The following is a 16,310-nucleotide window of genomic DNA, read 5'->3' as shown; positions in this document are numbered from 1 at the left end:
ACAAGCTTTCATTTGTCAAAAATATTAAACGGGGTGAAAGGTATGTAATGTAATTAATTTCACGGGGTTATTCTTTGAGATATTTCAAACAGAAACGTGTAATACAATGCTTCTTCTCGAGATAAAAATTATTTTATATGAAACATGTGACAGCGTGTTTTGGGAAAGTTATTGATTCAATTTCCAATATGCTCAGTCAATTTAAGACAACAGCAGGTCTATATTATGATAATAAATGATTGAATGAATTTTAGTTTTGTACTTTAAACGTGTAGAAATTTGATCAGAATAATTTTCTTAATGTAATTCTACTAAAACTTTTTTATTTTTATGTTAATTGTTGTTTATGTTTCTGGACACACAATAAGTGTAAGTTATTTAATAAAGCATTTTTTATTTCATTTTGTAAATCATGTCGCGATCCCCCTCAGCTCTTTACACATTTTTTTTATATAATAATAGATTATTGCGACTTGTGTCTCTGGTATTCACATTTCTTACAAGAATGAGAAATTAACAAGGGAAAAAATGAATTCTGGAAACAGATGGCAATGAATATATTAATTTATTTATTTGAAACGATTTTGCTGACTGTTCTGTCGTATGAATTGTACGATGAGTGCAAGCTTTTGTTTTTATTAAATGTGTGTATCAACAGGGAAATGGAGTCTAATGAGTTCGTGATTTTTATTCGTTCACAAATACATATCACAATGTTGTTTTAATCCCATTACAAAGTTTCGGTAGAATTTGATTTATAATAAATTGTGACTGTTCATTCCTGTGTTGTTTTCTCAATTTCTTCACAGTTAACTGCAGCCAATAATTACACATTTTTTTTTTTCATTTTCTCTGTACATCACGCTAAGCCCTTAATTTCTACGCTTTTCTAAAACAATTAGGCCTATATCAACATTAAAATAACACCAAGAAATATAAATATATCATATAACGAAAAAAATAAGCATCAGTAATAGTATCATAAACAGCATTATCAGCATCACAAACAGCATCATAGCCATCATTAGCAGTAACGGTATCAACAATATCAGCATTAGGCCTAAACAGTATCATTCATCCATCATTATCATCATTGAGGTGAGCCTGCCTGGAGAGAAATAAAAAATAGGTTGAAGCCGCCAAATTACTCTTCAAGGAACGACCACTCATATAAATTGAGGGAAAGAAGACAGAGGACGGACACTGGAAAGGGCTTTACCAACAACCAAAAATGTATTTAAAAATAGGCTTAAGGACTTTACTAATAGACGATAATTATACACAGTATTTAAAGGGTGTAATTGATATTTTGTTATTGAAGTGTTCTATCAGTGGAGAATTATGTTGTGTCAGTGAAGTGTGTTGTGTCAGTGAAGTGTGTTGAGTAAGTGAAACGTGTTCCTGTCAGTGAAGCTTTATAGTTAATAGTGGCAGTGCAAAGTATTTGAACAGTGAAATGTTTTTGAAGTGTTAGTGAAATCAGGATAGAATCAGTGAAATGTGTCGTAGTTCCAGTGCAGTGAGTGACTTGACAGCGAAATGAGTGTAGTGTTGAAAGGTACTTGTGCAGATATGAACATATCATACTCGTGGGTTTTAGTTCGAACATAGGTTTAAGGTACAAATTAGATTTACTTTAAATGTTATTTTAACCGATCGTGCTTCATGTAATTTAGGATGTTCCCTGTTGTTGTTATTATTATTATTAATTATTGTTAGTATTAATTATTAGTATTGTTATTAATTGTGTTTATTATTGTCTTTATTGAGTGTAATTAGTTACCACTGCCACCGGGTGAATAAATACATACATACATTAATATAACGCAATAACGGCCGTAGGAAGTATAACCATGAGTATAATAAAGCTACTTTTTCAACTAATCATATAATTTATCTAAGACTACGTGTTGTAAATTTGGTAAAAATTGAAGACATTATTACAAAAACAACCCTTGTCAAAGTTGCTATTTTTCAGGAGAACAATAAAGATAAATAGAACAACACACGTCAGCTGTTTCCGTACAACTGGTGTTTATCCTTGTGGCTATTGCACCTGGCATGTGTCATTTTTGGAGTCTAAAATCATTTGAAATAGTAGCAAATGTGTCCTTAACTCAATTTCATTAAAATGACTAGGGTAGTTTTTATAATAATGTCTTCAATTGGAAGAAAATAAATTTGTGATAAGACTTAAAACTTGGCTTCTTTTACATAGTTCAGGATACCACACCAACGTTTGTTATATTGTGACAACAGACTAAACATAGCGGTTACGTTCGTGCTTAGCGCATGATATCATACTTCTACAGCCACAAAATGATAACGAAAGGCGTGACAGAGAGGTAGGCCATTTTACAGTTACAGTTTAAGATTTACCAGAAATAGGCCTACGATAAAGTAGCACGATTATAGCAATGCTATATTACATTATCTAGAGCAGCGTTTCTCAAACTATGGTCCGCGGACCTCCTGTGGTCCTCGAGGTCTGCCCTTGTGGTCCTTCAAAAAAGACAGCAGAAAAAATAAAATTCAAACGAATTGCGTATTACATTATAGCTGAAAATTTCAGAGATTGGAAATTACACATGGCAATCGCTTTCACTTTTTCTCCCAGTACTGACATTTTATGAAATTTGTTACCCTACCCGTCTATAGACTTCCCACTATACTCTCAGCAACAAAAGAGGGATTCAAAGCACTATGAACGTGGTATTTCTCGCCATCTTTTCCCTGCACTTCTGGTGCTGCACCTGTAACCCAGCCAGGGACTACCCGAATTAATTACAGAGGACCAAAGTACCGAACCTTTTCATGTATTTATGACTTTAAATCTTTCTTATGTGGTAGACGCTAGTAGTTGTCTATGTCTCTGTTAAATAGTGCCCATTACATACTGAAAAACGTCGTCCGGATCTTTGAAAAGAAAGGAACATGATGACACGCTTCATTTAGGCTCTGCTAATAGTTCAAAAGCTCTGTGTGAAGATATCAATATCAGTGATTCTAGTGCCATTAAAGAAATATCTAGTCATTCAAATATAGGCCTACAACAACTGTGTACGAATCGACAGACTCATTCATCTCATTAATGTGATTACCAACATTTATTAATTTTTTTTTTTTAGATAATAAGTTAAAGATTGTCCAAACTCTAATAGCCTTGAAATATTAAAAAAAAACGAAAGTGAATTTTCTTAGATTAACGTCAACGTAATTAGCTAATACTAATATAAAATTAATTGAATTAAATTAATTCTAATTAATTCTAATTTAAAAATAAGTACGCTGGTATTAAAATATGCTACAAAAATTATAAATTTACTTTCGGAGGGAACAAGAGTAAGGCGGCCCGCGGAACTGTTCTGACTTAAAAAAGTGGTCCCCACTTCAAAGAGTTTGAGAAACGCTGATCTAGAGTAAACCGTACCTCACAGGAGTACAGCCTAATTCTTCAAGAGTTTCATGACAAATAACAATGTCCGCTCCAGTCTGACCAGCAGGAGTCTGTTGTCACCCTATAGCAACTTGTGTTTTACTTTATAAGAAAATACAATGATACTTTTTAACTCAAAAAGTATCAAATAATGTCTTACTTTCACAACAAAAGTGGATAAAATAAATTTTATTCTGCACCAGATTCGCAGTTTTTTATGCTTCGAAACCATAATTCAAATTATTTTGTTCTCAAAGGCAATATAAACCATTTCCAATGACGATGATATATAGGGACATAATTTTATTTTTACTAACATTTTTAATATTAACCTGGCTATACCTTTGGATTAAAGGTTCAGAACCGTAAACACAGTTTGCGACTCCTTCCACGGCTGGAGTTTGTTGATACTGGCGTAAAATACAAACAGATCACTTAACTAGGTTTAGGAGGGAAGAAAAGTAGTTCATCCATTTACGTAAACTAGAAAATATCGCGATTTTGAGTTTGATAATTTTCATTAGGTTTCTGTTTAATAAAAATACAGTACTGTATTAACACTTAGTGTTTTTACTCACGAATTGAGCTATACATTCGGACGTATTCATTATGCAGTGTATATTATACTGTCTACAGCACATTAGTGTACAATATAGAGAATGAAGTTAAATTGAAAAATAATCATAATATGGATATGTAAACACATTTTTGAAAATGGTGGCCGTTCATTTCGATACAAGCGTCAGTTCTTTTGTGCAATTTATCGCATTATAGACTATTGTACCTAATTCCAATTAGCAGTTTCGTCCTTCGTACTAGTAACTCATGTTGAAATAATTCTGTACCTCTCTATAAAAGAGTACCTTACGTACTGTAAATTCAATCTTCACTTCTGCCCGATCCGAAAAGATAAAATTACTCAGACATACTATCTACTGTCCATCCAAGTGGTTATATAGCAGGGTCGTAGAAAGAGGGAAAATCACGTGACAGTTAATTACTTAACGAGGCCCTTTTATTTAAGTTATTTTAAACAGTCGTATAATATTACGTAAACGTCCAATTCGTAACAGAAATTAATGTTTCTAGAAAAGAGCTAAGAGAGCCTAGCCACTAGCCTTTACAGAGAAGCGAGCAGAAGCGGGTGGGGGAAACCGGGATGCGACGTAAACAACGGATGACAGTACCTGTGCGAAAATATGATTCAATATTGAAAGCTCTTTCGTCACTGGAAAACGCGAATATATTTCTGGAACGTACTACACTCACTAACTCAGTACTGCTTACTATGACCGCATACGCGGCCTTGGTTCTGTGTGGAGGACGGTTGGAAGTTTACTAGTAGAGGGGGTGGGAGTGAATTTTTTTTAGTTGCTTATTTAACGACGCTGTATCAACTACTAGGTTATTTAGCGTCGATGAGATTGGTGATAGCGAGATGATATTTGGCGAGATGAGGCCGAGGATTCGCCATAGATCACCTTGCATTCACATTAGGTTTGGGGAAAACCTCGGAAAAAACCCAACCAGTTAATCAGCCCGAGCGGGGATCGAACCCGCGCCCGAACGCAACTTCAGACCGGCAGGCAAGCGCCTTAACCGACTGAGCCACGCCGGTGGCTTCGGGTGGGAGTGAAGTACATTCAAAAACTCAGGTACAATAAAAATTGAAGTGAAAATAAAATGATGTCACTGTACATTTGGAAGTATCTAGTTAGAAAAAATTTTGATACCGAGTACTAAAAACTTCGGAGACACTACGTGTCAATGCTTTTTTGCAATCGTGAAGTGAATATGAGCTCTGAAAGAGATAAATTGAATACGCTAATTCCATTCCTTTTGTCTGCGGTCTGGCCTGCACTGGACATCAAGTGCAACGCATAAACTAAGTACAGAGAAGCCCTCATGACGGGCTAAATATAAATACTTGACTAACTCTTTTGCTGAACAATGAGAGCAGTTTTATATTTTTAAAAGGGCCGTTTTTATACTCCTTTTTCTAAATGCCAGTTGAAACCGCATGAAAGCTATTGTTTTCCGAATCTTCTCTCTAATTAAAAGACTGGGGATATTTACTTTTTCACATTGCGGTATCAAAATAACAAAAAGGATTGGATATAGTAACGGTATCTAATGTACGAATGGAGGGGAGAAAAAAAGACAAACGTTTTTGTTCAGAACTATGGAATTATGTGGTAGCTTTTTACGTTTCAGTTTCTGAAATGTTAGATTCACACTACGGTTTATTGCAATATGAAACTAACAGTACCGGTAGCTATGCTGTTTTCTAAATCCAATTTATTCTTCATAAGTAGCCATACGAAGCACTCTTGATAGTAGTACTATACCACAAATAATATTGAATGGGATTATTGTTAAATACAGTGAAACAGTTTAAAATCTTGGCATTTTTATGGATAGCGATCTAAATTTGCAAAAAAATATTTTCTCAACTTCACTCTTTGTTCCATATGAAAGAATTTCTACCACTTAGTCTAGCCTCATTTCGATTATTGTGACGCTTTATTCAGTGATCTCAGGGTGGATTTATCGCAGAAACTGCAACGTGTTCAGAATGCGTGTGTTCGTTTCATTTGTAATGTCCGCTACTACGGTCACATTTCGCCTTCTTTCGATAAATTATTGTGGCTCAGGTTAAATGAGAGGAGAAAGTTAAATTCCCTTTCTCTCTTATACTGAATTTTGCACACCTCTACTCCCTCTTACTTGTCTGTCCGATTCCACAGTCCTTCTCGGTATCATAACTTAAATACTCGGTCACAATATGACAACACGCTAGAAATACCACTGCACACATCATCTCTTTATTCTTCATCTTTCACTGTTGCTACTTCTCGTCACTGGAATTCTCTGCCGCCTGAAGTCAAGGGCTGCCGAACTTTAATTTCCTTTAAATGTAAATTAGAAAAGTATCTTATGATGAGTTGCCAGACCTAAAGTGTTGCAAATGTGTTACACTGTATTTATTATTATTTTTTTCTTATTTTTATTATCTAAATCGTGTTCATTTATCACTTAACGCCAATATGTATCCCACTGTGTTGTTGTTTTTTATTATTAATCTATTTGTTGTGTACATTTTATCCAATTGTCGGTTTCTGATTTAATTATGTAAGTTCTACTTAATTGTAATCTAATATTAATATGCATACTAATGTGTTTATTTTTATTTTTACTGTGTACAGTTTTCTTTTTTTTATTGAATTATCGGCTTCTGTTTTTAGGTGATTCGCATTTGATTCTAACAAATTAATATGTATTTCACTATGTTTTATTTTTATTTTATGAGGTAAATTTTATGTAACTATCTCTTTTGATCTCATTATGTAATCAGTATGTAATTACTTAATTCTGATCAAGTTTTATGATCAACTGTGTAAGCAAGTTTTAATCCTGGTTGAGTGTAAGAGAAGGCCTTAAGGCCTTAACTCTGCCAGGTTAAATAAAGTAATTATTATTATTATTATTATTATTATTATTATTATTATTATTAAAAAGAATCTTATTCAGACGCTTGTAATGCCCCATTTTGATTACTGCGATTCCTTGCTAACTAATGTAAGTTCACTCTTAGCTGAGAGACTACAACGTGTTCATAATGTGTGCATACGATTCATCTGCAATACTCGTAAATTTGACCATATAACACCTTCCCTCCTGTTACTTTCATGGGTGCGTCTGAGGGAACGAAGAACAATACATTCACTGTCTCTTCTGTTTAGAATCATGCATACTTCTACTCCGAATTATCCGTTATCGCGCTTTAAATTTCTTACAACTCTTCGAAACCGACATCAAGCATTTCTTTCTATCCCTCATCATAGAACGTCTTTATACTCATCTTCCTATACCAGACGTGGCGAAAATGTGACTCACGAGCACATTGTGGCTCGCAATGATAGCTATGCATTTCTGTTGCTTCCTACTTCCCCCAACCCACACCCTCTCACTCACTGCAGTCAAACTCCGTTCCATTTGTATTTGTCTCTGACCCTGCGAGTGGCGTATCGTCACAATGTCTCTCTCGAAACCATGTCCCTCTACAAAAACGAAAGTTTCAAATAGGATGGGAGGTCGCATTTTTTTCTGCCAATATGGTGAGAATATCAAATGTATGATTTGTTCACAAGTATTACGAGGAAAACGGTTGTATAAAACGGCATTATACTACATCATCATCATCATCATCATCATCTCTGTACGTCGATCCTTTTTCAGTAGATGTACGAATAATGTCGTTAGCTCTTTAATTTAAACTCACAGATTTACAATGTGATGTTAAATGAAAGCTAGATGTAAGGACTTGACAAATGTTGAACTTTTCAAATCTGCCAAAAAATAAATATCCGAAGCTTCGTTCTTTCGCTTGCTCTGTTGAAGCCATGTTCGCTACAACTTACGTTTGTGAAAAATTATTTTCAACAGTGAAAATAGTAAAAACCAAATTTAGATTACGAATGATAGACAAATACCTTCGTGATCAACTACGACTGGCAGTAAGTGACATAATTCCTGATTTTGAAACTCTATCGCAGAGACATTCTGAAGACAGTTAATTTTAGGTTGTGATAATAGGTCCTATGTTTTATTGTTAATTTTTTTTCTTCGTTACACGTACTAAAAATTAGTTTGTAGCCTTATACTGTATAAAATTATGTTTAAGTGCTTGACGCAAGGAAAATGAAAATCCGTTAATAAGTCAGACAGTTGCTTCACTTCCTCTTCGACTGTCCGCCTCCCTTCATAGGTGCTATGCACGATGCAGGTTACACAGTGGCTCGGCGCACAATTACATTTTCGCCACGGCTGTCCTATACTGTAGAAATACCTCGCCTCTGGAATTCGTTACCTAATGACGTCAGGAACTGCCGGACTTTATCACAATTCAAAATTAAATTGGGAAATTTTGTCTTAGTTAATGTTTATAGGTATTGCTAGAAGTATTGATTTCTGTTTTTTTTTTTTCTTTTTCTTTTTTTAATCCAGATTAAAGTTGCAAGTTTCTTGTTTATGTTAGTTAATTAGTTAGGATACAATTAATTAATAATTTAAAGTTTGTGTGACTGCAACCGTGTATATTTTTGTGTGGCTTTACTTTGTTTATAGTATTTTCTCTCTCTCTCTCTTTATTTCTTGTGTAGCTTTACTTTGTATATAGTGTATTTTTTTTCTGTTTATTTCTATTATTGTATTTGTATTCCTGGTGTTGTGGAAGAGAAGGCCTAATGGCCTTAAATACACCAGAATAAATAAATAAATAAATAAATATTTTGGTAACCATAACCTTCAGAGTGTATCGTCATGAACACTGCTTCCTACTTCAAAGCATATCACTCTATCTTTCCCCAAAGAGTCCAATGTTTCTTTGTCCTTCAGATGGGTACGTAATCTGTCACATTTTTTACACAAACGAACAGGATTCAAACGCTACAGAACCGGTAAGTTTAATTGTCAGTAGGCGCAGACTAGTATGGTCATAGCAAGATACTGAATTCTGATCTTTCTACATACGGTATAGCGAACGCAACACTTCGCTCTTAACACACACGCCAATGAATATACGTAGATTTGTAATCAACTATTCTAATTTTTTACACCATAGGCTTCAACACACGCTATCGTAACGAAAATTAATATTGAAGAGAAAGAGGCACACCAATCTGTTACCATATCATCATCATCATCATCATCATCATCATCATCATCATCGTCATCATCATTTCAATCGTACCACAGTGAGGACAATAAATGCACTGTTGCTTCAATCCATGTGATTGAATTGTATACCAACGTTACGCATTCATTTATTTGTAAGCTTTTCATTAATAAAATATTCTATAACTTACTTTACCGATATACTGGTTAGAATATTATTCTTGATATTGTATTCTTTCGATTACTGTATATGGCTTTATACACCCCCTATATTTGATAAAACAGTATACAGGGTGAACAACAAGTATGGAATATTGCTAATAACTTCTTAAATTTTAATTTTACAAAAAGGAGTTTTATATAAAAGCTGTTGGAGATAAACCATACAATATGATACCAGTGTTTCGAAAGAATACAGTTATTCAGGCATACAGAATGTGACAGTAAACTTCATTTATTAATGGCTCCCTATATGAAGATACATATTCCGAAACTACATTAAATTTTAAATATGAATATTTAAACATTTTACCCATTCACCCGTTTCATGTCTTTAAACTAGACGATTTATTAAAATTATTTTGTGCGAGATCGTGCGCATTTGCTTGGTTTCCGCACAAAACCAATCCGCGGAAAGTCTAAAATTCCACATTCAGTATTCCCAATCTAACACACATAACAATTTCCCTCTTCTTACCGCTTAAGCGACATAATGATTTTACTGATTTAGGCTTTTAACATATTATTTTTAGAGATGTTCAATATAGTAATAATTATAAATTGGAAACTTACCACTGCAATTTCACCTAAATTGCACTGTTAATTACTGTTTTTAAATATTTGCAAAAATTAAGTAAACTCTACAACTCCACTAAAGTTACTGCATTCGTGATGCAAGTAACATTAAGGAAGACGTGAAAAAATCAACAAGATTCCATAGACTGGGGGAAAAAAAATACAGACGTATATCACGGCCTGCTGGAGTATAGTAAACACAGAAAACATTTTAAAGCAACAATGTTGAAGATAGATATTTTTGTTTTGCAAATTTGCCGTCATTGAACAGAAACCAACATGGAGATTTCATTGCAACTAATTAGAAATTCCTCTTTCAGGTATGTAATAAACGATCTTCGCACAAATTAATATACGATACACGAGCGGTATGTTTTCTTTCAATTCTAGGAAATTAAAAAAGCTCAACTATGTTTCGCTTTTTCAAACTTTTCCTCGAACATACCGCTCTTGTAACGCACATTACTATTGTGGACTTCAAACTTGAGACAAATAAGTACGTAAAATCATGTTGAGAAGGCCATGAAAGTAAACAAAATACTATCACTAACCAAACTTTACTACAACTGCGCATGTACGTATCGTATTTATAGTGAAGTTTGTTTATCTGAACTCATTGTTGTATTGTTGTTACATAATAAATAGTGAATATTTGTTAAAATGGTTCTTACAACAGAGGAGGTGTTTACTGTCCAGCATTATTTCCGGTCATAAGGAGTGGGGAGTCAGAATGGGCCGAGCTTGCACCACGTTAAAGAGCAGCACCAGGAGCGATTTAACAATGCGGCACCAAGTAACACAATGTTAGCTATTGTCGAGAAGTTCCGTCGTACGGGATCATTTTTATGTCGCCTTGCATGTTATAATGACTTGTCTTGATTCTCAGCGTATGTTTGTAATATTTCAGCACTCCGTATGATCGGAAATAATGCTCGACAATAAACACCTTCTCTTCTATTGTGAGAACCATAGGCCTAATGGCAGAAATCAACACAACACTTACGGTAATTCACAATATGTCACACTATTGCATACAATAAATAAATATTTTGTTGCTAGGGAAACGTAGACAGCAGATGAGCGATAATTTCAGAACTGTTTGTTTCGGTGCATACTCTATTATTATTATTATTATTATTATTATTATTATTATTATTATTATTATTATTATTATTAAACACAACAACTCTCGATTACCGGTACTTCGACTTTTATATATCTGTATAAAATTATTTTTGACTGATCTGATACTAATAAATAACTTGTTACTTTCACCGTTAAAATGCCCAAAATATGCGCCACTATTTTTTACCCCTCATTAAAGACTCATAATACAAGCATTTCATACTAAGTTTAATGATTGTCTCATTTCAGAATTCATAAATTTCGCATCAAAATCTGTATGGAATAATTGCACAGATATGATGGCTAAACATTTTGCCTGGGTATATTTTATAAATAACATAGGCTATTTGTAATACACTTTTATTGAAATGAAAAGCAAATAACTCATTTTACACTGGTATATGCTTAATGAACTATGTAAGTTACTGTATGGATTTGAACATATCTCGACAGAAAATCATTTTTCTAACAAGGATTTTAGCAACACGCAATTCTTTCGTAAGAATTACTTGGAATGTCAAGCGAATATAATTTCGTGTAGGACGACAATAACGGATTAAAGTGTTATTTAACCCCAACATATTAAGTGAATAATTTGTTAATTTTTTACGTGGATGATACGTGGGAGCAAAATGCACTCAAAGAAAGTTAAATGAATAACAATTAAAATAAGATCAAGGAATGAACTTACACATATATATTCATTTAATCTGAACTTAGATCTTTGGTTGTATAAACGCTAATCCAAGATATCTCTTCATCCAAAATAAAAAACCTGACGATTTCTCTCAGTTAATGTTAGCTGAATTAAAAAAAAATAGTATAAGTCTTTTTCAAAATAAAGATTGCAAATATTGTTCCTGTAAGTAAAATGGTGAGTGAAGTTTATTTTAATGATATGCAGAGAAACTCCCGTTTTAATAGCTTACGTATAACTATACGCATAACCATATACAATACATTGTTACATAAATGCTGAGTTGTAGGTTATGTTGTTTCCAGACATCACGTTTCTTTTCGTTTCCATATCACAACTGCAGACTTTTTCAATCTTTTGGAATTACATTCGTGGTATTAACACAGTATAGTATATACAGTCACGAAGCTCAATACGTAGTAAATATGCATCCATAGATAGCTGCTAACCACTAGGATCGCTAATATCACCTCATTACAGACAATGCGAAATAGTACCGGCACAGTCTATTGTTCCTAGCACCCTCACAACTCAAGCTTCGTGACTATATATACTAGACTAGACTGTGGTGTTACAGTATACAGCAATTTGTTCCCCAAGTTACTCCATCTTTTATTTCGCGGTAACAAAATCTATTTCTTTAGTATATATAAATGATTATTTTGTGTTTGAGTGCAATTTCAGACAGCATTTCTCTGTCTCTATCCATTTTCTTAATTTTCTGCACGAATTCACTTCATCATCTAGCATTCTTCCGTAATTATTTTCTTGGTTAAGTGTGTTACCAAGGAGACGAATTTCGTACAATGTACTGAAAATCATTCGATATAAACACGCTGTTATCTGTGATTTTAGATCAGCACTAAGTTCACAATTGTAGACCAATGTTATGCAACAGATTAACCATAACCCATACAGTTAATTTTCTGATATTCGATCATATGTGAGCTTCAGTTAGCGATTTTTATGCAACCGGTTTAAGTTGTTTCTAATTGTAATTCCTGGAAAATTGAAACAGACTGACAGATACATTGATATCGTGTCAACAGTCATGTGTTGTCAGATATGCTATAAATGAATTTATTGACTACACACAACTCTTCTCGTATTTCGTATAATGACAAAAATAAATAAACATATTCAACATATAGCCTACGTTTTCAGCATTTCGAAATGAAATAAGTTACAAAAAATGTAAGCTATACGATATTGTCACGATTTTCCAGAGAGAGATTAATGAATGATGACTTTCATAACGTAAAATGTAATGGAATTCCTTAACTTTTACAATACTGCAATGTTATGATAATTATGATTCTTAATTTTAAATTTAAATCCAGTTCTTTTTATAAAATGAATATCATACGATAAATTTAAAAAGTATAAAAACAGGTAATTGTACTATTTAAGACAATTACAAATAAAGAGAAATAAGTATAAATCTTAAGAAATTCGGCTTTTCACAAAGTGTCACTAAAATTAAAATTTAATTTAATATCCTTGCACCTTTAGCATTAACAGTAATCAGTAGAAAGGTGTAATAATTTATTATGAATTCCTAAGTGAATAGGAACGGTTGCTAAAGGAAACCAAGAGATACGCAGGTTCCCTAGTTTACCTTCACACCTAGGTACGAAAATTTGTGTGCCTACATGCGACACGGTGTTAAAAAAGATCTTCACAGAATTTTGAAGGTGTCACTTTTTGCACTGTGGAAACCTATAGCAATCAGACACGCGAAGGTACATCTTGATAAAGAATCAAGCAAGACAAAGCAAAACATATGAAACAACGGCTGGATACCCATGCACCACGCGGGTTTCGAACCTACAACTTGTATTTCGCGCCAATCCTAGTCACACATCACTGAACTTTCGATAATTTCTGTTAGATAATACAGCCGCTAGTTCTCTTCGGACACTTCAAACAAGATATATATTTTGCTTTGTTTACAAAGAACTGAATACAGTTTCATTCAATAATCACACTGTTATTTCACTGGTTCTTCATTCACTTAGCTGCAATGCGATGTAACAAAGTAAACCACAGTTTAATTGTATGAATCAAAGCCGTTAGAAGTTCTATTTTCGTAAAGAATGCCACCTGACGTTCCTTGAATATTAAAAATTCGGTTGGAAAGTGCCCTCGGGTGCCGGGTACACCTCCGAAGCAATAAAATGCTCATATCTTATAGAAACCTGCACGTTCGTGTTTTGTTATTATTTAATATCTCAACTGTTGCCAATGGCAACTCATTTCCATTATTAAACATTCGCTTTTTGGTAGGCATAACGTAACGCAAATAGCGTTTCAGTACAGCACTACGTGTTACTACAACGTAGACAATGAAACTTAATGCAAATTTCAGGTTAATGGAAACACTGCTACTGGTACGTGAATGCAAAACACAAGTTTTCCTCGGTATTCAATTACGGTACACTGCAGAGTATTTAATACTTTCCTCCCTTCGCTCTATTTCGTGTGCATAACAAAGCTTGCTGCTATAAATTCTGTAATTCTGATGACATGTTTGTAATATGGAAATAATGAGGCGCATGCGCAATGCAAATCAATTATATAAGAGCCCTACTACCGCTCTACAATGCAAGGACGAAGGCAAGGTTCGGCAGGAATAAATTAATAGGGTGAGACGTATGATTCACACAGGCGAAACCTACCCTTCGGACATGCCCACAGCCAATATAATTTACTATAAGTTAGAGGGGAATATCAGTACGTGAAAGGCCAGTCCATTCAGGTCTTTGTGATAGGGGTGAGAAAGACACTATCCGCGGCAGACACACGAGGCTCGAAATGCCGCCGTGGATGGCATTCGTGTTATATATCGAGGGAGATGACTATTGATTGTGCTTACCGTAGTTGTTGCGACGAAGGCATGAAGTTCCAGTCCAGAAAAAGGTTAAACTAGTAGCACTAAATCACCAAACACCACTTGATAACTACGGCTCACGTCTCCTGGTAGTGTATTCCATGCGGGAGTACGAAATGTCACTGTGTAACAACAACCTCAGAAAAAAAAAAACAATAACACAAACTAGCACGACAAAATGCTGGCGGATTTGGCGCTACGAAGCGCAGCGATATAAATTTGTATCGATCGTGTGTATAGGGTTCACATTTCCCAACCACCCGCTCTCTCAATGACTCACACGCTGCAACGTCAACACTGTACAGACTGGGCACACACACTGCGGGCTCCGCTGCGCCCGTAACAGCTCTGCATACAACTCACTCGCAGCAGCAAAATCTCGACTGACTGGGGCTCCAGCTCGCCAGGATCGGTCCCCGCGCTACTTCGTCTCCGACGCCGACGTCGTCGGCAGCGGTCGTTGGTCCGTCTGCCTACCTGTTCGTAGCTGCGCGCGCGCGCCGGGTCCCCCCACCCCTCGCTCCCGCTCTTCGATATTCCTGCAACTGGACCGACCAGTCGAGCGATAGACAAGTAGTAGTTGTTCTATAGTGGACCCTGTAGAATGTTGATGACGGATTCGTCTCATCTCTTTCTGCTGCTGCTGGTCTAGAATCGACTGCTTTGGACTCGCGAACGAACGAGCGTCCGTCCGTTGTTTATCTTGCACTTCGTCAGGGCGATGGAAAAAGCGGGTGATGACCCCCTCCCCCTTCGTAATGCTTGTATGGAACGCGGCGGCGAGCGGTGTATGAATATTTGTGGCAGGTATTCCGCGACACATTGATTTCACGTGGTTCGGATTCCCAGACAGAACCGACGGCATGTCCGCTAACACACTTTCGCGGATGTAGTACTCACTATTATTATTATTATTATTATTATTATTATTATTATTATTATTATTATTATTTTTATTTACTGGCTTTTAAGGAACCCGGGGTTCATTGCCGCCCTCACATAAGCCCGCCATTGGTCCCTATCCTGAGCAAGATTAATCCAGTTTCTATCATCATATCCCACCTCCCTCAAATCCATTTTAATATTATCTTCCCATCTACGTCTCGGCCTCCCTAAAGGTCTTTTTCCCTCCGGCCTCCCAACTAACACTCTATATGCATTTCTGGATTCGCCCATACGTGCTACATGCCCTGCCAATCTCAAACGTCTGGATTTAATGTTCCTAATTATGTCAGGTGAAGAATACAATGCGTGCAGTTCTGTGTTGTGTAACTTTCTCCATTCTCCCGTAACTTCATCCCTCTTAGCCCCAAATATTTTCCTAAGCATCTTATTCCCAAACACCCTTAGCCTATATTCCTCTCTCAAAGTGAGAGTCCAAGTTTCACAACCATAAAGAACAACCGGTAATATAACTGTTTTATAAATTCTAACTTTCAGATTTTTTGACAGCAGACTGGATGATGAAAGCTTCTCAACCGAATAATAACAGGCATTTCCCATATTTATTCTGTGTTTAATTTCCTCCCGACTATCATTTATATTTGTTACTGTTGCTCCAAGATATTTGAACTTCTCTACCTCTTCAAAAGATAAATTTCCAATTTTTATATTTCCACTGTTATTATTATTATTATTATTATTATTATTATTATTATTATTATTATTATTATTATTATTATTATTATTAT

The 16,310-nt window shown here is 35.1% G+C and overlaps 1 long non-coding RNA gene across 1 annotated transcript in view; it reads right to left on the bottom strand.

The window, feature by feature from the left end:
- LOC138692276 (uncharacterized) overlaps positions 1 to 15,259 on the bottom strand; it is a 612,905-nt gene extending 597,646 nt beyond the window's left edge. Inside the window, exon 1 of the long non-coding RNA XR_011330040.1 lies at positions 14,605 to 15,259. This is a non-coding gene — a long non-coding RNA (uncharacterized lncRNA). The remainder of the gene's footprint in view (positions 1 to 14,604) is intronic.
- Between the last annotated feature and the right edge of the window lie 1,051 nt (positions 15,260 to 16,310).

The sequence above is a fragment of the Periplaneta americana genome, chromosome 16, assembly GCF_040183065.1.
Source record: "Periplaneta americana isolate PAMFEO1 chromosome 16, P.americana_PAMFEO1_priV1, whole genome shotgun sequence".
Classification (NCBI taxonomy): domain Eukaryota; kingdom Metazoa; phylum Arthropoda; class Insecta; order Blattodea; family Blattidae; genus Periplaneta; species Periplaneta americana.
The sequence above is the reverse complement of the archived record's forward strand: the minus strand, read 5'-3'. Positions and strand labels throughout refer to the sequence as shown.